The sequence below is a fragment of the Monodelphis domestica genome, chromosome 7 (genome assembly GCF_027887165.1).
Source record: "Monodelphis domestica isolate mMonDom1 chromosome 7, mMonDom1.pri, whole genome shotgun sequence".
In the NCBI taxonomy this organism is placed as follows: domain Eukaryota; kingdom Metazoa; phylum Chordata; class Mammalia; order Didelphimorphia; family Didelphidae; genus Monodelphis; species Monodelphis domestica.
In genome coordinates this window covers 42,799,946-42,825,001 of record NC_077233.1, presented here as the reverse complement: position 1 = coordinate 42,825,001, position 25,056 = coordinate 42,799,946, and the positions used below count along the sequence as shown (strand labels likewise).

General features: G+C 36.2%; 1 protein-coding gene across 14 annotated transcripts in view; it reads right to left on the bottom strand.

Annotated features, from left to right (window-relative positions):
* The window catches only part of LOC100619412 (contactin-4), a 1,170,520-nt gene extending 1,150,751 nt beyond the window's left edge, over nucleotides 1-19,769 (bottom strand). For 2 of the 14 annotated variants that reach the window (XM_016424452.2, XM_056804535.1), the window contains exon 1: nucleotides 19,545-19,709. The gene's annotated coding sequence lies outside the window, so the exon portion shown is untranslated. Of the gene's footprint in view, nucleotides 1-19,170 lie in introns of all 14 variants that reach the window. The other 12 variants (XM_016424453.2, XM_056804545.1, XM_007500112.3 and 9 more) reach the window with 10 other exon arrangements.
* Nucleotides 19,770-25,056: the final 5,287 nt, after the last annotated feature.

Sequence of the window (25,056 nt, the reverse complement as noted above, 5' to 3'; positions counted from 1 at the left end):
TTGATTTGAAACTTTAGCCCTAAATGTCCTGAAAGATAAGATCCCACTCATTCTAACCAGTCACATATCCACTGAGTCTCTTCACTCTGGCCAACTTCTACTCTGTTACTATATTTGCTTGATCCACTGCCCTTTCTATCTTTTTTCCCTTGAAAGCCCAATCAAGACATTGCTAAGGTTACTTCTGGAAAGCATATACCAATACACTACCCTTTGATTCAGTCACTAGCCATATAATTAAATATCATAATCATTAGAACAATAAACACTATCCCCAACAAAAACCATCATATTTGAATACCTTTCATCTATATCTACTCTCTCATTCCTTTAGAATGTAAGTCTTTTGAAGACAGAAACTTTCACTTTCATATAGTTTCTTGCATAGTTTCTAGCTCATAAGTAGTATTTAACAAAATAATTTATTTTTCATTCATTCATTCCATTTTCACATATCTAGAATCATTAGAAAGCTGTTTCCTTCCTACCCCCTTCCCTCAAGCCTAACTTTGCTTTTCTATGATTTCCACATCTAATTTCTTATTTTTCCCTCTGAGGACAAGCAATATGAGACTAATCCTTTTTCCTGGAATATCCCTTCATTCATTCAAAGAGCCAGGTATACTTTATCTAAATCTCTGCACTGTAACATAGTGTTATATAATTTTTTGAAAAAAATTGAAATAATTTGAATATACTTTTTAAGTAGCTTGAAAATAGTTTGCTAAATCAAATGTATGGAAGAAGTGGTATTTGAGTTAGGCTTTTAAAAGATGAGTAGGAATTCAACATGCAGAGAAGGGGAGAAAGCATCCAAGTATAGGTATAACAGTGTGCATGGAGGCGAGGTACCAGGGATAGACATAGTGTACACTGCCAATTCAGTCATCCACTCTTATTGGAAAATAATATATTAAAAAAGTTGAAGGAAATAAAACTGGAGATGTGAAGTGGTTCAGAAGCTCAAAGGGTGTGGAATACTTAAAGTAATTTTAAATTTTCTCACTAGGTAAGAAGGCATGAAAGATTTTAAGTAGAGAAGAGAAATGATCAAAGGTATGCATAAAGGAGAATGATCAACATTAACATAAAGATTTAGGATATGAAGAATAAGGATAAATGAAAGAAAAAAGGAAATAAAAGCCCTTATAGGATGAAAATCCAAAGATAAAAAACCTTTATTTCAACTTTGTTCTGGATTGTACTTGGATGTCAGTTGTTGTTTGGTTATAACAAAACTGTTAATTAAGGTAAAGATTTCAGTTTTCTATTTTTTTTTTAAGTTTGGTTCTGCAAATACCCTCATCTTATCAATTCTCTTCTGTCTTCTATTTGTAAAGTTGATTTTTTGAACCTAAATATTAGATTTTATTGTTATTCTTAGCAAATTCCACCTCTGCTAGATTCGGTCCAAAGTTCTATCTCATTAAAATTTTTTTTGAACTTGAATGCCATCCAGTGTGTTATCCAGTCCTCTCAGTTAGACTTCTAATTAGAAGTTTGCATATTTTTCCCACGGTAGAATGTAAACTCCTTAAAGGAAATGGCAAAAAAGGAAGGGACTATTTAACTTTTTTCTTTGTATCTTTGGCATCCAGAAACATCTCTGGCACAGTGTAGGATCATGATAGATTTTGTGGATTAACTAAATGACTAACGGTGAGTTTATCAGTTACACATAAAAGGGGATTATAATTGCACATAAAAAGTAACTAAATCATCTTATTAACTAAAAGATCTATAAAGTTCCTTTACACGCTGAAATTCTTCAAGTTTGTTGAAATAGTCTTTTTACAGGGATTCTAATGAGATCTTTTCTACAGTGGCACATTGATATCTCTATAAATGTATCCTTTAGTACATGGATATTTGTATGGAATAAATACTACTGTGATGAATTTCTTAGTATCCTAATTATTATATGTGACATTTACAAAGTGTACTGATTCTTCCATGAATGCTATTTCTGGAAATGGAGTGAATGTACACTCATCCATTGCTCATAATCTCATACAATTGTGGACAGATGAATACTCTATTGACAAGAATATCCAAAGAGCATTTTGACCTGAGATGTATGGGGGGAACTTCAATGAATGAAAAGAACCTTCATTGAAATTGTATAAAACATGCCGTAGTTTATAAATTTTTTGGTTTATTTTCCATGGGAAAATAGTGAGGAAAAAATAAACTTTCTTGAATTTTACAAAGAAATATAAATGCAGCATATTCCAAATTAATCATCAGGTCTGAAGTAACATGTACATACCCTTGGATTCCCTATTCTGCTAGTTTAACATGGTTAGAAAGAATTATTTTATCATTGTTAAAAATTACTCTGGTTAGGACCTCCCAACTTACCTCTCTCTCTACTCACAAAAAGGAAAATTATATTTGGGAATTTATCTGGGCTAGTAACGCATTTACACAGGGAACTTTTTGTAGGTCGCTCAAACATATCCAGAATAATGAAAAATATTGTAATTCAAAATAATTTGCATGTACAAATTACCAATCTACTATATCTACAAAAATTCTATTTGCATGCATATATCAAGTTCTACTTGAAAATCCACATATTTTGCCCAGAGTTGATAACATTTTCAATACCTTTCCTCTATAATTTGTAATGATTTCTGTTCCCAGCTATACATGCACCATTGAAATCATTATACACCTTTCTGAGTCAACAACACTACATAGACCATTAAACATGAAAATCCATACCTTAGCCTAGACAACCCTGATATTTTCTCCCTTGTAAATAAGACCAGAGCTTTGAAGCAGTTCTGATAACAAAGTAGTACACATCATACCCCTACTGAAAGGAATTTGAAAGCTTGCTCTGAGAAATATAACATGAATAGTTAAATAATTCAGGCTTTTCTGGTAGTAAGCTAGGAAAGAATTTTATATCCTTGTGTTTTTTTAACCTCTTATGCATTATCCTCTATGTACGCTCCTTTGGGTAAACATCCTTCTGTGCTTTCATTAGTTAAAATGGACATAAGTTTTTCTTCCCCTCTTAGGTCCCAAGTCTTGGCACAACGCTGAAGGTTAGCCTTATCTCTTCTTCTCTGAATATAATCCCAGTCCCAAAGATTCATATAAATCCCTACTCCCATTAAATCCCCACTATAATATTTTTGGGGCCTGCTGCACTCAGAAAATATCCATCTCAACTCAGGATTTTTTAAACTAATTGGTTATTCTACCTGACCGGAAAAGCATGAGACTTCTAAGAGAGATCCAACTCTTGGAATTTTTAAAATGTGTTAAGTAAGGAAGGAGAGAAAAATCTCACTGACCATATATTCTAGTCACCCAGATCTTTATGCTATAGGAGTTTCTGATGTAAAGCCTACTAAATTTAAGGGGAAGTATGTTAAATATATAAATTCAGGTTAACTATTTTAAATATAAATAATTATGAAAGATTCAGAGGTAAAAAATGAAGACATCATTATTTTACAGATGTGAAAACTCAGACACAAAAAGATCAACTTCTCTCAAATCTTGGGTTAACAAATAGAAAGCTAAGATTATTTGTACTGGTGTTCAGTGTTAAGATTCAAATAAAACATTTAACAACAATAACAAAAATAGGATCCCAGATCTGGAGCAAGAAGAGTTCTCGTAGGCTATCTAGTCCAACCTTATCACATAAAGAAGAGGAAAATGATAGCTAAACATCAATTGGCTTACTCCAAATGAAAAAGTAATAATCACAAGCTGTAGAATTTGCACCTAAGTCCTTGACTACATAATCAGCATTCTTTTTCTTTGATAAAAATATTTTCTAGCACTCAAGAATGAAATTATCCAAATCCAAATGACAGCAAAGGCTAGATTGGCTATCAGACCAGCACCCTAATTCAGTAAAATACTTAAGAGAAAAAAATATGAAGGGGACTCAAATTCTTTTCAGTGGGAAAATGTACCTTGATCACTCAAAAGGTGCTGGCCAATAAATTAAGTTTCTTGAGATGTCCTGAAACAAGAAATGTTGGTTCTGTCAACCTTCTGAAACCACCTTGCTCCCCTCAGGTGACCAAATCACATAGAACAAGTCAAATGTTATCCCTGTGATGCTCCAAAAAAAATACTGCAGAGAAAACTCATTCAATTAAAATACTTGAATGGGAAATTACAGCTATGAATGTCCTTCCCCTGCTACAAATATACATACACTTAATTACATTTTGGGTAATTTTTCTGAATTTTTTTTCAATATGCACATAATAAACTTCGTTGTTTGCTCATTTTCTTAGTTCTCTAATGTAAGACCCAAATTACCAGGTAATCCCTAAGCATATTGGGTTTACATATGAAATACATTAAACAGGCATAAATATTTTATACAAATAAAATGTGAATGCACACTTTGTACCTAGCTTATTTTTATCTCCCATAAGCTAAAATGGGCTGATGAAGATGCTCAGGAAACAAAATGGGGAATTGGCTTGATCTACGTTGATTTCCTGATGGCCTTTCTGAAACTGAAAGGCTATGAAAAGTTATAGCTTGACACTCAAGGTGCTTAGGCTTGCTTTAGTATAAAGGACATATAAAATCTCAACAGGTGAGGGTGCCAAAGAAAGAACTAGCAACCTAGCCAATGCTGAAAATAGTAGGTACTTTAATAATACCAATTAGAGGGAAGACAGAGATATCCAGGAGAGAATGGAGGGAAAGGTAAGAGGTGTAGTTAGGTAGCTACACTATCCCTAAACAAGAGTTACAGTTCACACCTCTAAAATGGGGCAGTGAAGAATGAGAAAGAGGCACAAAGAGGAATTGTAGAGACCTCTGGGCATGAAGACATGTACCATTTTAAATAGGAAAGAGCAGTGGAACTGCAGTCATATGAAGGGTCTTAGCAGTGTCTAGATGTAGAAGAGGATGACAGGGAAGAGATAGCCTTTTCAGAAAACATCCTCTCAAGAGCAGTGGATTTCCAAGACAAATAACTGGATTTTGAAAAGTCCAAATCTCCAGAGATAAAGTAAAACCCACATCCAATGATTGCTTTCTCACCTAGCCTTTACTAGTTATATCACTAATAAAGCATTTAAATTATTGTTATTGGCATACATAACCTTTTTTCTTCTACTAGAATATTAGCTTCCTAGATCTCTAAATCTTGATCAAGCATTCCTATCTGTGAAAAATTTGAGCCTATACTCCAGTATGTAAATTGCATATTTTGTACTAATGTGCCATGTAAATTATAAAATGCAGTAAAATGAAAATGAAACAAATATTTTAAGATATTTTATTTATTAATGATATAAAATATTTTGCTGTCACTAAAGTATTAAAGATAATAATTATTTCTTTGAAAATAGTGTGATTTAATAGGTTCCATTATATTTTGAAAGCATCAGTTTAGCCCTCTAGGAAATAGTAATACTTCTCAATATATTACAAGCATAAGCAAACAAATGACTGAAAGTGTCAATGATACCACAAAGGAGAACTCTTAGGATAGCTGGTTTAACATGTATGCCACATGACCATCTGACATATAACCCAAGTTAGTGCATCAGTGTCAATTTGAACATTAAATAGTTGTAAAGATGTGTATTTTTCAAATTCTTTTAATAAGAATTGATAATTTTGTTGTTATTCCCCAAATGCACGCAAAAAAAACAATGAAATCTTGTTATCGTCACATTCTATATCTAGGCAATACCTGATTTACTGTAAACAAAACCTAGGGGACTAGATGGAACCTAGATCTTACTTTTCCCAGATGAGGAGCACAGGGATTTAGGGAAAGCATTTTAGCTGTTTAAGAAAGTCAGGTTATTAGAATTGGAAAATAAAAAATAATGTATTAAAATGAACCTCATTAATTTATTATGCCAATTATCTAAAATACTGAAACAGTAAGCCTATGATAACATGAGTTTGGGAAGAACTGTTCTTGCATTATTGCCTTGATCTCTGTATATACCCTTTAACCCACCCACAAGTAATAAGGCATCTAATTCTTCAAGTATTTCTGATATATATATTTTTTTCCTTTTGGAAATCATGCTGTCCAACCAATTTCCAAATTCCTCCTCTACAATTTTGCTTATGATTCAGATTTCAAGTTTTTTTACAGTTATGAAAAGTTTTACAGAAACTTCTGACTCTTTGGCCACCTTCTTGTCTTTCTTGGATTTGGGGTCCTGAGACATCTGAGCTCTTGGAGTGTTATCTTCCTCTTTTATAGGAGTATCTAAGTTTAGCAGTAAGCAGCTCTAGTTTTCCATCCAAATGTCCACAGTTGGCAGCAATAGGCACTGGGAGGTGGGATTTTCTGACAAGTCTCCAAGAAACATGGCCTGATTCCATCTGTACTACTGGCAGTGTTCAAGCTCACATTGGAGATTAGTCCCAAGAGCCATTTCACATGTATATCTGGCACTTTGGGGGAAATGTGGTAAAAGGAAGAAGACTCAATTCAAATTCTATCTTCTGCACAAAGCTTTCCTTGATTCTGCTGATGCTAATACTACCTTTTAACCCAAGTTATCTTGTGGGTATCAATACATATATACATCTCCATCTAGAATATAAGTTCCTTAAGCGTAAAGACTGTTTTTTTTTTCTTTTTGCCTTTCTATCCTCAGAAGTGAGCCCAATGCATGGAAAATAATAAGGATCAGTAAATAACAGCTAGCTTTGATATAGAGCATTACATTGTGCAAAATATCATATATTTTTCTCATTTTCTTCTCTTGAAAACAAAAAAAAACTATGAGTTAGGTAGTATTATTATGAACTTTTTAAAGATGAAGAAATAGTTTAAAAAAAAATGAAACATTTTGCCCAGTCCCACAAGTAAAGGCATTTTTGAACAAATGCTTGCTAGTGGCCTGATCATCACCACTCATCAGTCCTATATAGTTGGAAATTCTTGAACCCCTAAAAACTACATTACTCAAAATTCCTTCCGGTATTACCTAGAATCCTTTTCCCTTTTCCTGCATCCTCATCTTTACTTGATTGTATTTAAGTTGGCTGTGATCCCTCCCCCTCTCTATTCTCTTGTGGCCCCAGCTGAGTTAGGTGTAAGTTTTCTTTTAGTTATTATTAATAAAATTTTTAAAATATAATACTTTAGTTATTGTATATGAATTTTAAAACCCACAGTTCAGTGCATGGATACTACTAGTAGCTACCTGATCTTGTTCATGTATGAGCTAGACAGAGGAAGCCAACTTTTTTCCAGGACATTTTTTGCTCTTCTTCTCCAGAAACCTGAATGATGAACAGAAGATGGAAAACACTACCTTACAAAATTTAACACAATGTTTCAGTAGATTTTTTTTGGCAAGCTGGAGATATTTTTTTCAGATTTTTCTTAGACTTTTATGGTTGGAAGGCCCTTCAGTGGTCAACTATTTCTACATATTCCCAAGAAAGAATTCCCACTATAACATGGCAGGCTAAGAAGCAGGAAAAGGATAAGGGAATAGAATTCATTTTGTGCTTGAGAGGTGAATTGCTGTTTCCTGAGGCAATTCATTCTAAATTTGAAGAGCTTCCAATGTTCATATTTTTCCCTATGATCAAGGCTGAATCTCCTCTTTTCATCTTTCATGCACTGCTCTGAGTTTTATTGTCTAGGGTCAGGCATATCCTATTAAATGGCTCTTCCTTATGACTTTTCTTCAGATACTTCTACTTAGGTAACAAAGGGGTCCCCCTCCACTTTCTTGCCTCACTATGAAATGTCAGATGAGTAGAGATGGGCAGAAGAAAGGAAAAATTAAGAGTAAAGTGAAATAATACTCAAAGGCAATGTGGACCAGTGAGCAAGTTAGAATAATCATTCTGCTTGTTGATTTGGAAAATAAGGGAAAGTTTTTTTTTTTTTTTGGAAGCAATTCTATAAGGAGAAGAGAGGGATGGGGCAGGCACCAGGAAAGGAAAGGATCTTTTTAGTTAAAAAAATATTTAAATGTCCATAAAGAAGAAGAAATTTTCAATGAAAACATAAGTATTTCCTTGTCAAACGATAGATTAAAAAACTTTCAGTTCTCAGTTTTTAGTATCTGAGGTTCTGAGGCCAATTAAGTGGTACATCAGATACAGAGCTGGGCCAGGAGTCAAGAAGCCTTGGGTTCAGATCTAGATTTACAAAATTACTAATCTTATCACCCTGGTCAAATCACAATTTCTGTCTTTTTCAGTTTCCTCATATGTAAAATGTGGATGTATTAGTAAAAGCCCTCTCTAAAAATCAAGGTGATAAGTACATCCACAAGGATATATGTATATGTGTTTAATATCATTATCATTATCATTATTATTATTCCAATGACATTAAGCACTTGCCACCAAGTATTGATATAGTTGTTGAGATCACTGATTCATAAATTCAGACTTAATAATGTTCTTAATTGATTTGCTGTTCTCAAATGGCTAATAAATTAATAGGATTATAAATTTATGATTAGTATGGATTTAAGGTGTCATATACTCAAAACTCTTCATTTAAGAGATGAGGAAATTTAGGACCATGGAAGGCAAAGGATTCACTGAAGGTCAAGAAGATAATAGATAGTAGTCAAGATTTGAATTCAGATTATGTAACTCTAAATCCAGCGTTTCCCATTATATGTTCCCTCTACCCCAGTATAAAGAATTGAATTCCAAATACCCATAAAAAAGACTGTATATCTCTGTAGAGGGCAAGTGTCTATAGTTTTAGGAGGAAAAAAATAAAGCTTCTCTTTACTTTAAAATAGAAAGCAATTTGCAACATTTATATTTCTACAGTTGGATAGCATCATTTTTTATAAAAAGAGTTTGGGAAGGTTGGGGCAGAGGTCGTAGAAGAGCATTAAATGATAAAATATTCTGTAATTCATTCTCTAATAAATAAGATTCTTGACCATAACCAAATCCATTTCTCCCACACACTATCTCCAATAGTGCTAATCGCCTCTCCGTTCTGTCACAGTGACTTGCTGTAATAGTTAACCATAAAACAAATGCATTATGGAAATACTTCCTCTAGCTCCAAGCTACCAAGATAGATCTCACTTTGTGTCCTAGAGGTACAGTTCCAGGGGCAAACAGAAACTTAATTTTTAAAGTCCAAATTAAAACTGTAAAACTGTAACATATATATGTGTATGTTTGTGTACAAATAAAATTTAAAATATTAGAGCTAAGATTCAGGGAGGAAAATCCACCCAAAAAAGGCTCTCTCGGGGATTAGTAAGCCAAACAGGGTCTAGAATTATTTTCCTTGAGATTTTGAAATTAAAATTTCTGATTTAAATTTTAATCGATTAAAATATTCTTTTTTCCTAAAATGGAACTGGAAAAATGTTGTCTTAATAATACATTAAGTGAAATTTGAGCAAAAGCTCATTTAATGCTCATGTACAAATCAAGTAATATTTCGAATCCTCACTTTTCTCATCTATGATATGGGGATAATCAACAATTTTATATGAAATGCATATCATTTGCCAGGCAGTAAAGTTAAGTGCTAGATTTAGAAAGAATGGCACAAAAACAGATGAATGAAATAACCCTGTGTGAAATGACTGCGTGAATTCTTTACAAAGAATCAGATAAAGTGGGTAAGAAGTTTTGAACACTTTTTTAAGCAGATAATTTTAGTTAAAATGTAAACTTTTTTCATAAACAAATCTAATAAAGCAAAAATTAAAAGAGAAATAACTAGGGGTAATATTTGTATTAAATTTCTCTTATAAAGTTCTCATTTCCAAGATATAAGGAACTTATTCAAACTTATAACAAAAAGAAACATGGCTACAATTAATATGGTCTAAGGATATGAACAGACAGTTCTTAAGGGAAGAAATCCAGGCTAGCTAGAGCTGATTTTTTTTTAAATTTAATTAGTTAATTTAGAATATTTGCCATGGTTACAAGATTCATGTCTTTTCCCTCCCCTCCTCCCTCCCTGAAAACTTTAAAACACTCTTTGTGGCAGTTATAAATCATATACATTGGTTAAGCAAATGTTATTATTATTTAGTAGCAATGCTTAATAATTTAAAAATCAATGATCTCAACATAGATGTTCCCTCCAAAAATGGATACATCCATGTCAATCCATCCTAAACAATTTCATCCTTGTTCAAGGAGTCCAAGAAATGTGCTAGATATCTCCCCTCATTTGTCTTGATGTTATGAGCATACTCCTGCCTACCAGTTAACCCTTGTTCTCACTAATTGACCAAACCACCTTCTTTTATCACATCTTTCTTTAATAACATCCTTTACTCTAGTGCTTATTTTTAACACCTTATTTCTTGTCACTCAATCTGCTCATATCCACCATGTGTTATTCTCTGAGTAACCTCTGAAGAACTCGGGAATGGCATAATAGGTTCTGGTATATGTCTGTGATGTAATACTGCTACACTGTAGGAAATAAGTGAGTTAATTTTGGAAGAACATGAAAATACTGATGTGAAATTATGAAGAATAAAACAAGATAACTTTATATACAGCAACAGAAATATATTTGAAGAACAATTTATGTATGTCCAACTCCAGAGAAGGAACCGATAAATAAAAATGGCAATTTTTAATATATATATATATATATATATATTATTTTTTGTTAAATGATGCCTTCTTTAAAGGGGTAGGGGTAGGAATGTAGGGAGTTAACTTCATATTCTAATATAACAAACAAATAAATGAATTTAAATTCTAAAATATATATATAGAGAGGGAAAATTCTATTGTGTAGTGTGACTCATGACCAAAAACAACAAAATTAAAAAAAAAATGCAGGTAAAATATCTATAGTAAAAGAGAAAAAAAAAACATGGACTTTCATTTCAGAGATAATTTGGGGATCATTTAAGAAGCACTATAATTTCTCATTCACAATCCAGCCCACTTTCTTCTTCCTATTTAATTACTATTATTTATTCAGATTTACTGTAGGAGTTTAGGGGAGAATACAGTTTGAATTCTAAATGTTTCTAAAAGACATTTATCTATTAATTTCCACCATAATAATATGACTAATTCATGTGAACAAATATGTATTACATGCCTTCCTATGTGCCAAGAATTGAGAATGCAATGACAATAATGAATTTTATCCTGTCCCAAAGAAGTATACATTCTCTCGGGAAATCATAAACAACAAATAAGAAAAAAATGGATATGTACAATTAGGTAATATCATTTGAAGAGGAAGAAAGCAGTAAGAATGAGACAAGACTTAATAAAGAGTGTCATCTGGCCTGTTTTTAAAACCAGTATGAGATTCTATGAGGTGGTAATAAAGATTGAATGTTTTTCAGACATAGCACACTATCTTACTGCTACTAACTTGTACAGGGTAGAAAATTAATAAATACTTGTTTCCTATGCAAAGGCACTGAGGTGAGAGCTGGAAAACTTTGTAAAAAAAATAATGCTCCAAACAAATACCAACAAGTGAAAACAATTAGATTAATGAATAAACACATACTAGGTTTATAATGAATAATCCAACATTATACACAAATTTCCTTGACACATAAAATGTTATTTATAGACCTAGTCTGGGAGTTGAGGAGAGAGAGTACTCATTTGAGAATACCCTTCACTTGTCAAGGCCATGAAAATCTGCTTTAGAAATTAGATGAACCTTGTACTCACTGAGAATCAATGTATTCAGTGTCTGAATTTTCACAGATTTTGAATGTGTGGGGACTGTATTAATGAGGCTGTATTGTACTGGAGGTAGCATAAGTAACACATCCTCACCATTGTCACTCTATTCTTCACAAATAAATGTGACATTGTTACATGGCAAGTAGTAGAAATATGTAGCAATTGTCATCACATATAATCTGCCCCCCACCCCTGTATCCCTGTTGATTTCATTCCAATATAATTATATTGTAATTATACCTAACCAATCCAAAATATAACTGAAATGAAGACATAAACATTCCAAAAGGACTGAGCAGCCACAATTCCCAAGAACTAAAAGATCACATAACTATAAAGTAGAGTCCTTCACTTGGGATCTTTATAGGCTTATTTTAGACATAATTCTATAGGTTCTGTTATTTTGTATGCTGCCCATAGAATATTAAAAACTAAAGGAGTTAAGAATAGATTACATTGGGCTATCTCATTGTTCCTGTAATTTTTCCGCTAAGTGACATTTGTAGTGATGATGGAAAAATAAAGAAAAATAAATTGAAATATTATGCATTCTCTGGATAAGGTTTGAGGGAAATAAGCAAATGGAAAATGATTTCCAATGAATTAGTTAAATATAAATATGTTTTGGTTCTTAAAGAGTTAAATTCTCAACTAACCAGGAAAGAAATGCTTTTTTATATTTAATGGTATCTTTCCCGAGCATTCTAAATAACTGGGTTTTCAATCGAATTTCAGTGTGGGAAGTATTGGAAGTGCTAGAAAGATAATTTTCTGGTCCTTAAGCACCTTATATATCCTTCCAGTTAAATGTGGCAACAATAGCATTTATACTTTCAATTAACTCATTAATTGGCAAGGAGTCTGGAATCAATATCTAGCTAATAGCCAAATAAATGAATCATGGTGAAAAACATTCATATTTATATTTGAGAGTAGAGGAGCCATCATAATATGGGTGATAATACAAATCTGTGCAGCTCAAAAGGATGGCAGCTTGCCTAGATTGAAGCTTTAGAAGATATATTGAGAGATCTGAGTCATGTTATGTTTCAATCTGATTCCTTTCTCATACACACTGGATATGGCATATCAGAAATACTTGTACTTAAAGCAATTTTCCAGACTAAATTTCAGTGGCAGAATCTAGAATAATCCATAGTTAGTAGAATATGTTCTCATACAATTTATATTTTTGATGTTTATTTTTTCAAAGCCATGTAACTACCAAGCAATAGATTTAAGATTTGAACCTAGGCATTTTATCTCCCCATGCAGTTCTCTTCCAACTTGACCTTGGTAGAAAATCAGTTTCCCCATATAACTCAGTTCTCCTCCCAGGAATATACCTTAGGATAAGGACAGCAGTGAGGGCTGGTATAGATGTAAAACTATTTCCAAACACTGGAGAATCTCACAATAATTTTTTAAGTCATTGATTTTTTTCTACACCACTGTTATTCTCCAATAAACCAGCATAACATCTACACCTAAAGACCAATACATCTCTGTTGAGAATAGTGATAACCAGGCAATGTGTCTCATCATTAGTTCTGTGGACCCAAGCATAGAAATTGTGGTAACTTCTTCAGAAAATTCGACACTTGCTTTTTCCTTTCTGGAAAACTAAAGTTCTACAGAATCTTTTCTCTTATAAATCCCCCTTGGAGGGAAAAAAATCTAAACTTTAGAAAAACAACATTAGGAGACTAGGGAGGAAAAATGTAAGAGTTAATTCTTATTCTATCCCTTGATCTGAAGACTTTGCCAAAGTCATAGTTATTTTTGTCCAGCTTCTGGAGCTTCTAGTCATAAAACATCCCAAATCAATTGCAAATAGGCAGAAACAATGCAGTAATGTGGTGCCAATATCATTCAATAAGATCAATTAACCAGGCAGTTGTGCTAATGGAGAACAAATAAACCATGGGGCTCAACAATGCCTAAACTCTTGTTTCTGAAAACTCTCTAAAAAGTTATCTAGGAATCTTGTCCCACCTCCATCCCAGTATCTCAAGAAGATTTCACTGCAGGAAGAAATAGTACCTTTGCAAAGACACCATCTAAACTATGTATTTGAAAAGATTTACTTAAAACTAGGTATTTTAAAAAAACATTCTCTGACATAGCTCAGACAGGGAGAAAAAAACAGGCATAAGGACATGGAAATAACTAGGTGCATTCTATCTCTGTCTATTGCTCATAATCAAGTTTCTTTCTAAGAGAATGGCCAGTTAGCTCACACCTGTATTTTAGCCAGGACTTCCTACTCTTTTCTAAGAAATAAACCTTTTTAAAAAAAAATAAGCAAAAAACGTTATTTGTCATGGCAGGACATATATGTTTGGTGAAGATAAGAAATTCAAGGATAAGGTGAAAGAATGTTGCATTCTTTCAAAAAGCATTCATATGTACCATTCAAGTAAAAATGGAACACTTGCAAAGGGATAAAGGAGGTAACAAATAAAACATTATTAATTTCTTAAAGGAATTTAAGGATAAAACATCCATGTGAAAACACAGAATATGTCAATGAATGCTTGCCGATATGCAAGGATACAGCCAAGAAACCATAAAAGACCATTTTTTTCTTTTTCTTCCCTACCTTTCTTCTTTCCTTCCTTTCTTCTTTTCTCTCATTCTTCTTTTCCTTCCTTCTTTCATTCCCTCCTAAAAACTCCTACCCTTGATTGCCTTTATCCTCTATAAGTAGAGACAAACCACATAGGAAAGATGAATCAATTCTGCAATCATTCCCATTTGTACCCCACTGTTCAAATGCACTTGGAACCTTCTCACTAGATATGATGATCCAAGGACACTTCACACAAGAAGGGAGACCTGAAACCTACTTTAAACTTAAAGAGAAAGAAGTTATTCATTATAGGAAAAGGAACAGTAGGAATGCAGGAGATAACCTATATACAACAGAAATGAGTAGAGAAAGGAGGGAAAGAAGAGAAGAAAGGAGAGAGGAGGAAGAGACATTTCAAGTACATATGAGAAAACTGTAAATTATTTTGGAGTCATAGTAAAATTATTATAATACTGGCATTGGGAAGGGTCAAAAATAATAGGTTCAGCCTGGTATGATTTGGTAATAGTTTTACTTAAAGGGAGAAGTGAAAATATACAAGTAGGAGAGTTGGCAAGTCTTACTCAATAGGACTTTAGGATAATGTTAGAATATCAGCTTTTTATGGCAAGTAGTGTTTTGCAAAGTTTTTTTGCATCAAATAATAGTTAATATCATAATCACTTGTAATATACTATCATAGCATCATAAATTTAGAGGTCAAAGGGTCCACAAAAGCCATCCAGCTCTACCCCTTCCCATATTTTTTATTTTAATATCTGAGTAAAGAGAGGTCTAAAGAATCAAGGTGATTTGACAAGGGTCACACAGATTGTTAGTGAGGAAGGTTCAATTTGAACACACTTCTTCTGTCTTGTAATCTATTAACTGCTCTACAATACCATTCTTCCTCTTACTTTGCATCCATTATTTATTTTAACCTCACCAAAAATCTGAAAATACTACTAATAGTTTTTAAATGTATTTTATTACCTTTGAAAAGATGGGAACTTAGGTTTAGTGACTTACACAAAATCATGAAACTAATTTCAAAGTAAATAATTCTGAATTCAAATTCTCTGATTTTTATTTGCTATATCAACTTCTGATAAGTCACTTAACTTCTACCTCTAGGTATCATTTTCTTTATCTGTTTAACAGGAATTATAATAATCTTACTATCTATATCAATGCACTATTATGTTTAATAAATTTTTATTCATTATCAATTAAACCTTAGATATAGTATGAGCGAGCAGGGAAGCAACATGGCTGTTCTATAAAGTATGTGAAGAAGGTATTGTTTAATAGGCCTGGAAATATAGGCTGTCAAATGATGAAAACCTTTAAGTACCAATCAAAGGAGGTTATATTTTATTCTAGAGGAAATGTTACCACTGTAGCTCTCTGAGCAAGGGGAGCCTCACAGTAAGATCTGTACTTTCCTTGTATCAATGTAGTAGGTGTTTTGGAGATTGAATTGAAGAGCACAGAGGCTGGATATATATATAGGACAGTTAGAAAGTTACTTCACCAGCTGTGTTACCCTGGGAAAGTCACTTGACCCCCATTGCCTAGCCCTTGCCCCTCTTCTGCCTTGGAGCCAATACACAGTATTGACTCAAAGATGGAAGGTAAGGGTTTAAAAAAATAAAAATTTAAAAAAATTTAAAAAAGAAAGTTACTTCAGTAGATCAGATGAACATGTAAACTAGGATGGATCGTATGTGATTGGAAAGGAAGAGATTGATTCATAAGATCCTGGGGAAACAGAATTTAAAAAGATTTGGCAACTATCTAGAGGAGTGAGGGGGAGCCAAGAATTAAGGATATGAAAGCCTGGTGGGAACCATGGAAGAATAGGGAAATTAGAAAGAGAGACTGGCTTCTATTGAGAAGAAAAGTGGTTTTTAATCCTAGGTAAAGTCATAACTTATTGGTACAGATTCATGTTAACCTTAAAACAAAACAACCCATCATAAAAGAAAGAACAATTTAATAAATGGGAAAAAAGGAATATCCCAAGAGTCAGCATACCTATATTCCAGTGAGTTGCTATTGATTCAATGCTAAACTTTATGTAAAATAATTTCACCTTTCAAACCTTATGTTCTTCAGTTTCAAAATGAGGGGATTAAACTAGGTAGATGATCTGCCAGGTCCCTTCTAACTCTAATATGTAGTGATTCTATGGATCCTCAAAAACTTAGTAACTTGGCATAAGGATGATTACCAGTCCATCCTTGAAATAGTGCCATAGATTAGGGGACCTAACACCCTCCCTAGTCTTTGAAGTAATATTTTACCACTTGCTTCTATTGAACATTTGCCCTTTGGGGAATGGAAAAAAGAGTTAAAAAGAGTTGATTACTTGTCCCCAAGTATTTGGCCTTTACTGTGTTAAGCCTTCAATCAATTATTTTTCATGATAATTTACTTTCTGATTTAAAAGTATATTCATCAATGTACATTATTGTCAAATAAGATAATATATATCCAATATGTTAAAAGCTGTCTGGCAAACTCTGCTTTAAAAAAATCAGAAATATACAATAGCATTTTCAGATGGAAAAAGAATAAGGTGGCAGAAAATTAAGGGCGGAAGAGCTTTAGTGTATCTTCCAAAAGAAATTATTGTCAAAAGAATTAGTGCTTAGAAGGGAAATTGACAATGGACTCATTTCTCAATAATGACATGCAAGATCAAGCAAAAGATAAGGGAGGAATCTGCTGAATTAAGTGATTAACAAGAAATAACTAAAAAAATGAAAAAGATTATTCAGTTTTTTTTTCCTGCTTGTCAGAATTAAGTAAACGATGGGGAAATCTATGATGACCCAGAGACTACAAAAGACAGAAAGTTTCCTATGTGGTCCTAAGACCTGAAGAATGATCTAGTGAATGCCCCAAATACAGAAATACATCTGCCTCTGTACAGATTTTCAACAATTCCTTGACCTGTTTCCAGAACAGAAAATATGTCATTTTTCATACAAGCTGGGCACCTAATTAAAAAGGTCAGTTACACTATGTTATACTTCAGCCTTGGGGGGTGGGAAGAAGGAGATACTGTAGAATCTACTGATGGATGGCAAATGGACTGAATGATTTTAGATTGAGAACTAAGTAGGTCTAATGGTTGGGTTCAGTCTTTTACACTTCAGGGCATGAAGTAGCAGTTGTGCCCAGCTTTAGGGAAAAAAAGACCATTATCTTAGATAGTGCTGCATTTTAAAAGGCAGCAAATATCTTCTCTTTGAGCTCATTTCGGACACCCTGAATAACCCTAACTTACTCTGACCACCCTTTACTGCTCTTTACTCTAAATCCTTTACCAGCTCAAACTGAGAAAGCAACACAGTAAACTTGAGCATGAAATATGAATGCCACTGGGAAAAAAATCAAACCAACAAACCAACATCACTGTCTCTGTAACATATTGCTCTCTTTCACCCATTGGAGAGAAATTAATAACTTGCAGTATCAGCCAGGCTTGAAATTTCTCCTGTAAGGATCTAGTTCTGTAGGTCCCCCTCCCTCCACCTAAAGATATAAAGTCATCATGCAGAATGCAATAAATATATATATATATATATATATATCCTCTTTGCATTCATAGAAGTCATTTGTATGGGACGGTGAGGGGGGGAAAGGGGGGGTGACGAGCCTTTGTTATAGTTAGTTTGTACCACAGAAGTCTGATCAGCCTACTGGAAAGGAAGAAAACACTCCGTTTCCCCTCAATCTGGCACCAGAACCCCCGCCCCCCCCCCCCACCATCCCTGTTGATTCTGGGAGGCAAACTAGTAAAAGTTCTATGTGGATTCCTACCGGAAAGCACCTAAGACCAGGGCTTTCTTCACTAGCTGCTGGCAAACTCTGCTTAATAACTCAAATCTAAGGGAGGCGGTAACATTGATTTGCCCTACAGAGTGTTCGAGTGCATTTCCACCCGAAATCTCGAGCCCTAGGCAAGCAATCAACCTCCTTGGGGCTTCCAGTGCAAAAATCCTTTCTTCAGCAAAGCTGTTTCCCTGCACTGGCTGCCAAATCTATCTGACACCCTAGCTGATTGGGGTGGGAGTGGGGGTGGGGAAGTTAAAAAACACTTTCTCTTTCTCCTCCCCCTCGCTCGTCGTAGCAAAAATAACGAATGAATGACTAAATAAATAAATCATATTATGTATGAACGTAGCTATACAGAGGCCCTCTGTTTTTAGAGAAAAACAGGGTCGTTCTTTCCAGGCTTGGAACCAGCCGTATTCTGGGTCTACAGTTCACATGTAGCGACTGGTCTCTCCCTCCTTCGTTGGAAGCACAGGATAGCCGAGCGGGGTCAAAACTGCGGGCTGGATAACTTGGTATTACCCCTCCCTGCCTCCAAACCTGCTTCTAACTCTGCATTAAGCTTGACTCACAACCACTTATTACAACAAGGGGTGCAATGAGTATCAAGTGTTGGACAGCTCCTGTATCTTCCTGGGAATATCTTCAACCTTCTTCACTGAACCTAAGTTCACACTAGTAAACTAGGCTGCCTAATGTTCGCCTCTTCTTCCTAAAACGCCACGGAAGAAGATATCCCCACAAGCCCCTGGAGTCCAACGTGCCTCATTCCTGCCAAAACAACAGCAGTTGTCTGAATGGGTGGCCAAAAAGAAAAATAAGCCTGGGGGCAATTAAGGCGAGGAAGCCACGGGAAGAGAGAGGTAATTAACCAGAACTAAGACAAGCTGTGGGCTCTAAGCTGGAGGGAAAAGCAGGGAATCCTGCCCTGCACCATCCGAACGTCTGGTCTCCTGGTTTTGGGTCTGGCTGGCCGTGCAACAAACTTATTTTCTGACTGCAAAATACATACACAGCAATATTGTGGACCAGGGGCGCACGGTGCTGCGCCTGGGCTCGCAGTGCGCTCCCAGTTCCCCTTCCCATCCTCTTACGGGGATGTGGGCGCCTGTCTCCTGGACCCTCTCAAGCACCCGGATCTGCTGTTGTTGCTGCTCCTGCTGCTCCTGCTGTTTCTGCTGCTGTTGCTGCGGGCGCCGGTCCCTGTTTGCCTCCAAGACTGAGAGTCTGCAGCCTTTGCAGAACATTACCGGCAAAAGGAGTGTGAGCCCTGCCAGGGAGCGCTGCCTCCTGGATGATAAGGGCAACCCTCTCCCGCCTTCTTCCCTACCTCCATCCCTCTGCAACTTGCATTTTTTTTCTCTCAAATTGCTCCCTTGGCGGAGGCGAGCTGGGGTGGCTTTGGTTAGCGCTTCCCAGGCTGGGCAGTGTGGCTCCCAGCCAGTGCTCTGCCTCCCTCCAGTCTTACCTTTGCTAGGGGCTCGGTGGGAGCCTCGGGACCGCAGACAGATTCCCTGAGACCTGGTGTAGTGGAAAAGCTTCCTACTTGCGACCAATCCCTGTGTTGAACCCGTTGCTCTGCCCGGCTCCCTGCTCCCGTTCCTCCTCCCCCCTCTCGGTTGTTCATAAAACCTGGAGCGATGGAGTATTGGCTGGCAGCTCCTCTGGGGGGGACCCCTCTCGCAGCCAAGCTGGGCATGCTCAGTGCCCGTGGCGAGAGGTGAGAGATACGCACCACACCTCAAGGAGCTGGTGCGCTACACCTGTAGGGTGAAGGCCTTCAAGTCAGAGGACTCCGGAACATTGGGAGAAGGGGGCGATACCCACCCCCAGACTGCTCTTTTGCCCAAATAACGCCTTACAAACTGTTTTAGTGATAGGGAAGGGAAAGGGAAAAAGAGAGACAGGCAGTACAGTTTCTTTTAACTCAGGAGAGTGATGAGGGGGAGGGGAAGTTATCATCAATGAAGAGGCCCAAGGTTCTTACAGCTGGAGCCCTGGAAATGTCCAAATGGCTAAAGCAATTGAGATGGGAGAGCTGAGGGGGCAGGCTGCAGGACAAATTTAAGGGATTAACTCTTCCTTTTCCTGGGATTCGGGGAGTCACTCCACTCTGCATACTTTCAATTGCACTGGTACCTTGATGACCCCTCCCCGGCCCCTCAGTGTCCATTCCCAGAGGGAGGGTTATTTATTCTGCAGTCTAGCATTCTTACTAGGACAATTGGTAACTGCCACTTTGGGTGGTTGTAACTTCAGATGGCAGTCCTGGCTAAGGAGGGTAATCAAAGAATTTTCACTGATTCCTCAATTGGGGATGAGCAAAATTTTAATATGAAACTTGGCTAGGGAGAAATATCACCTTGGAGTCAATTTGATTGTAAATGGCTCATACCATTTTAAATTGGGAAGTGGGAAGTAGATGCATGCTATTATATTCTATTTTGTGTATATAACTCATGAGATCACAGATTCATCAAAATATCTGTACAATATACATATCTATAATCTTATTACTCTATTGTGCTCTACAGAAAATGAAATCACCAATTATCCCTCAGTTTTTAATTTATTTGTAGCAGAGTAGTTACCAATTTTCCACATATTTTTCTTACCACTGAACCAACCACTGGGTAATATAATACATATATATTCTTTTAAAATTTATTCTCCTCCCTTGAAAAACGCAAGCATGCCTTTCCCAGGCAGCTGGTGGCAACTGGATAGAATATCGGCCTGGAATCAGGGAGACATGAGTTCAGATCTAGCCTTAGATACTTACTGGGCAACTGCAAAATGGAGAAATAACAGCACCTGCCTAGCAGGGTTGCTATGAGCATCAAATAAGCTGATGTTTTGAAAAAGTACTTAGAACAGTACCTGGCATATGGTAGGTGCTTTATAGATATTTATTTCCTTCCTTTTCATGTCACAGTCCCTCTTCAAGTCAGACATCAGGGGAAAAATAACTACCATCAACTGGAAACACTAGTGACTCTAAGAAGGAACCAGTTCCTTTCTGAATGGAGGATCAATATAAATGTGGTAGAACCCCAAAACCTTTTCTTATTTGTAGTGCTTACTCTAAATTATTCCAGCCATGCATAGCAGCCCCAACCTTTTTCATTTAATTTACAGGTGCTATTGTAATTCTACTATGTGAAAAAGATAACTAGAAAAAAAGAGCTATAAAGTACTGAGTAAACAAATTATTACCAAACACTTCCAGATAATCTACATAAACATGAAGAAGTAGTATGAAAGGAAATGAAAGACAATTAATAGAAACATAGCCCAAGGAAGAAGGAAGATTTTGGGAAGATTTGAATTGTGCCTCTATCACATACTATCCATGTGGCCCTGAACAGATCATTTAATCTCTAGGTGCCCCCAAGAAATTATTTAGGATTATAAATTTCAAAAGAGTTCGCAATACAATAATCCTAACTACTATTTATATAGCTCCTCAATGAGGGCATGAGGAAGTAGGTACTATTATTATCCCCATTTTACAGCTGAGAAAACTGAGACAAACAGGTTAAGTGATTTGCCCGATGTCATACAGCTAGCTAGTGTTCAATATTAAATTTTAATTTAGTTCTCCCTAATTCCAGTCCTCATTATTTTCTACCTGTACCACCTAGCTGTTTTGGAAACTTCCCTACACCAATGAAATGATAAATGGAGATGTCCCCATCCTCTCCAAATCACTCATTTCCTCTGCCCTTTAATACAAGCCAGCACAAATTCCAGCAGTTTGATTATAAATTTGATCTGAGTAGAGTGTATAAATACAAGTATATGAGCATGTGCAAACACATAAACCAACATCTCACAAGGTTATTTGTGAGGTTTAAATGAAATTGTTAACATAAAATATTTTGGAAACCCTGAAGTGCTGCAGAAATTTCTGTTATTAGTGAGGTGGTGACACTATATATTATGCACATATGTATAATCTCAAGCTCCATAGCTTTCAGCATAACTCTAAACTAGACTTTTATTGAAAGGTAACTTTCCCTAGATTTGCATTTTCTGATCTAATATTGCTTAAAGGGAGGGAGTGTCTTTATTTCTTTATCCTTTGAGTAATTGTCTGATCCATTTCTCTAATAGTAGCACTTTGGCAGAATTTGAATATGATGGTATAAGCTTTCTGATCATAAATCACTCTTAATATGATGGATTGGTTCCACTTGTTTGAGGGTACCTGGTCTCCTGCCAGGACACTGAGTTGTATTTTTAGTTTAGTTTTTTTTCCCCCTTCCCTTTAGTTATTCAAATAAAACCACATTTTAATCACAAAATTTCCTTTTTCTTTCCCCCATGAAAATTACTAACTTCAAAGATCTGACCTAAAAAGCTGCTGAGATTCTCTTCTCAGTAGACATACCAGCTGGGGCAAAATGCCATTTTAAATTCGACCTAAAATCTCAAATTACAAGAAAGAAGGTGGCATCTGCCTGTCACACTTACCAGCTACAGTGCCTGAAAACAACTAGAAATTGGGACAATTTTCACTGAAATTGTGAAGATTTCAGGCAAACTCCCTTAACATTGTTTCTCCTTTAGAACACTTTCACTGCCCACCCTGTCACTCTTCTAAGTCGCTTCCACCGTTTATGGCTTAAGAAATTGCCTGCTGAGAAAATGACAACCAAACAGTGCAGGGAATTCCACGTGTTAGTGAAACTGGACTGGACGGGGTGGGGGTGGGGGGGGGGTGGGGGGGGGGAGGCGAGGCAAGCGTTGCTGGTCACATTTCTTTTTCTACAGCTCCAAGCCCCCTCTCTTCTTTCTCCAATGCATCTCATTAGCAGAATAGAACAATGCCTAGATTAAAATGTGATCTGAATCTAGTCCTCCCATTTCCCCCAAAAAGCAGGCGAGAAAGAGATCAATCTGAAGATTATCTTCCCTGGGAAGCGAAAAAGGGCCAGGAAGTGGCTGTGTACGAATCATCCTCCGTGGAGGTGGGAGAGAGGAATGGTTTATTTTCCCTGGGGACGTGAAGAAGGGGCATCTCTGATGTGAAAACTTCCTCACACGTGGGTCCCCCCACATCCGGGACCCTGGTAAATGTCAGTTTCTTGCCAAGGGAACCTGCGATTGGGATTCGATCTGCGGAAATCTTCCAAACGAATCAATTAACGCCACCAGCAGCAGGGTCCCTAACACTGCAACTGCACAGACTTGCATAGGGGTTATTGAATGAATCACAAGCGCTCGAGCGGTTCACAAACAATTACAATAGTCAAGCATTTGGGAAGAAAGGAAGAAATAAAAGAAAGGGTTGGGGGGACGAAATGCCACCACCTCTTCCCCCCCCCCTCCTTTTTTTTAACCCTAGTTAAAGTCTCAGCAGAGAAGCGAAGCGGAGCTTTGGAGCTCCGAGTCTTCTGGATTTGGAAGTGCCAATGTGGACAGAAGGTCATCCCATAAATCCAGATATTATGCCCATTGGTACAAGGTCTAATAACTCTTAAGGGGAATCAAAGCCGAAAATGCTTTCTGAGTCTCTCAGAGACGCATGTGTAGAATTCATGAGAGTAGTGAGATTCAGCTTGCAACAGCTTTAAGACAGAGGAAAGGCACCTCCCATCTCTCATTTTTGTTGTTCCCTCTCCTGGTGGGCTGGGCAAAGGTGAGGAAATAATTTTTTTAAACTTACAGATAGGAGGAAAAGAGAAAAGGGGCGGACATTGTAGAAGGTCTCCTTGAAAGGAAATGACTTTGCTGACATCTGATCTGAGTCGATTTTCTCCATATACTGTGTATCCTGTGGGAATAAACCAAACAAACAAAAACCTTTTTGTTCTGAATAAGAACATGAATAAGGTCAACCAAAGGTAGGGAAAACTTCAGGCACGTGCAATGTTTTACACCTTTTAAATATAATTCATTTTTTTAAAAAAATATTCCATCCTGAGTGATTCTCACATTACTAACAAGTCTTTTTTTTAAGTCCTAAACATCTCTCAATAGTTAACGAATTCAATTTATGAAGAACCACATGGATGAAGACAGTGTTTAATAGAATCGGTGACAATAAATATATAGTTAAGCCTTCAAAAATGCCTCTTAAGAAATTTTGCTACACTGACATGCCAACTAAATGCCCAAACTATCACCTTTGACCCATGAGACACTGATGAATTTGAGTGAATTATTAAGTAATTGGACATTGGTTAGTTGATCTTGAAATATTCAAAGAGGACCAAATGACACCATTGGTGATATTTTTTGACTCACTCAAAAATGGATTTAAGTGAGTCAGAACTACACAAAGTCATCAGCCTTGAGCTCTCTTCCAGTGTCATTGAAGTATAGTGTCAGACAAAAATCAAAATAATTGGTGATGGCTTGGAATGCAGAAGTTGATTTTGGTTCCTTCAGTGTCTATCCATGCTCTAAGCATGCCACAGCTCCTGCTTCAATTGCCTTCATGACCACTGAAATGAGTTGTTCTCATCAGTCCCTTCTGCCTGTCAGTTGCCATCAACCTGATTTCGTCACCTGCCAAGAGGACTTACTGGAGTTTGGCCATAGTGACTGTGACAGCTTCTTGAAGCGACCATTGAAAGCTACATGACAGGTAGATACCAATGGAGGAAAGTAGTTTTACAAAGGGCTCAGCAAGTCCTCACACTTGAGGTTCTAGGCTTCCCTGAATATGCTATACAGTCCAATTGAGCATTAGAGTATGGAAAATAATGAGAATCCATATAATCATGCCAGGGAAAATCCATGACAACTGGGTTGACTATACCTATACAAAAATACAATTCTCCCCAGTTTATTACACTAAACTGTATGGTACTCTTAAGAAGTATATAAGCAAATAACATTCCAGCTCTGTTGCTTATTGCTCCTGAAACCTGGGCCTCTGTCTCTTCATTTGAGGAATGAGGGTTGACCACAGTGATCTCTAAATTCTCTCTATTTTTATCTTTAGTGCTTAGTGGAATGTCTAGCAAACA